The 1,153-nt window shown below is 32.7% G+C and overlaps 1 non-coding gene across 1 annotated transcript; it reads right to left on the bottom strand.

Moving 5' to 3' along the window:
- Positions 1 to 274: 274 nt before the first annotated feature.
- Positions 275 to 398, bottom strand: LOC125094609 (small nucleolar RNA SNORD22). Its single transcript, XR_007125618.1, has one exon. It is a non-coding gene; the product is annotated as a small nucleolar RNA SNORD22 (small nucleolar RNA).
- Positions 399 to 1,153: the final 755 nt, after the last annotated feature.

The raw sequence follows: 1,153 nt of genomic DNA, 5'->3' as shown, positions 1-1,153 counted from the left end.
GCTGGACATTCTCTCTCCATCTCCCTCTCCCGCCCCCCAAATAAATAAATAAATAAATACAATCTTAAAAAAAATTATTTTGGAAAGGTTGAAATGATTCTATGCTAACTTGAGCAGTATGTTGTATAAGAAATGACTCGATAATTCCCTTTTTGTTATCTTCTGAGAGTTGGAATTCCTTATATTTGTCTTGCTCTTTCTTCAGATGGAAAAAATATTTACTGATCCCCAAGAAATGATTATTTCTCCTTTTCCCATGTCTAGAAATCCTATGCTCCCTCAGACAGTTCCTCCTTCAATAAACTTTCCTCCTTCCTCCACTCAGCCCCAGAGGGTTTACCTTTATAGAATCTGGGACTGGGACAAGAAGTATGTCCGTGGATATTTCTTCACTGGGACGTTCACATGTTCTTAATATTTAGACAAAAGCTAGTTGACATTACTATGCACATGCATTTGTATGCATACACACATGCATATATGCATATGCACATTAGTTATTTTAATAAAGAATTAATTTTTAGTAAAAAATAAAATTTATTATTACCATATTTCATATTTATCACTGATTGTGATGATACAACCCACATGGTTTCTTCATCAACAATCGAAAAAGGCTCAGTATATATCTGTAATGGCTACTGAGATTTCAACCATAAAGCTTGGAGGAAACTAATTCCATTATAATCTAGTACAATGTCAACTCTGGCAAATATAACAATAAGCTATAATAATCATAACTGACTTACCCAATTATAAAAATAAAACCTCTACAAATATAATGTGTAAAAAACATGATTTCACATGCTTGTCTTCACATTACCTGCACCCACAAAGCCTTCACGCATATTGAGTTATATTCAAGTTAAGGCATTTACTGTTGCTTTTCTCCTGAAAAGCAATATATGTTTTAATTAATTTCTCTCAGTATTCTTCATTTTCAAAAACGTAAACTTTTTACAACTCCTTTCTCAACTTTCCCCCACTATATATACTGAATGTTTGCCATGTATATACTATATCTATATATAACATAAATACATACAGATACACCCCCCACACACACACATTAACACCTACACATATATACACCCACAATTCAAACTACTGGAGGTGGAATATAGTATGTACTCATATGTTTGAATCTTCTACA

This window comes from Lutra lutra, chromosome 2 (genome assembly GCF_902655055.1).
Source record: "Lutra lutra chromosome 2, mLutLut1.2, whole genome shotgun sequence".
NCBI lineage: Eukaryota > Metazoa > Chordata > Mammalia > Carnivora > Mustelidae > Lutra > Lutra lutra.
This window is presented reverse-complemented; position numbering and strand designations above follow the sequence as displayed.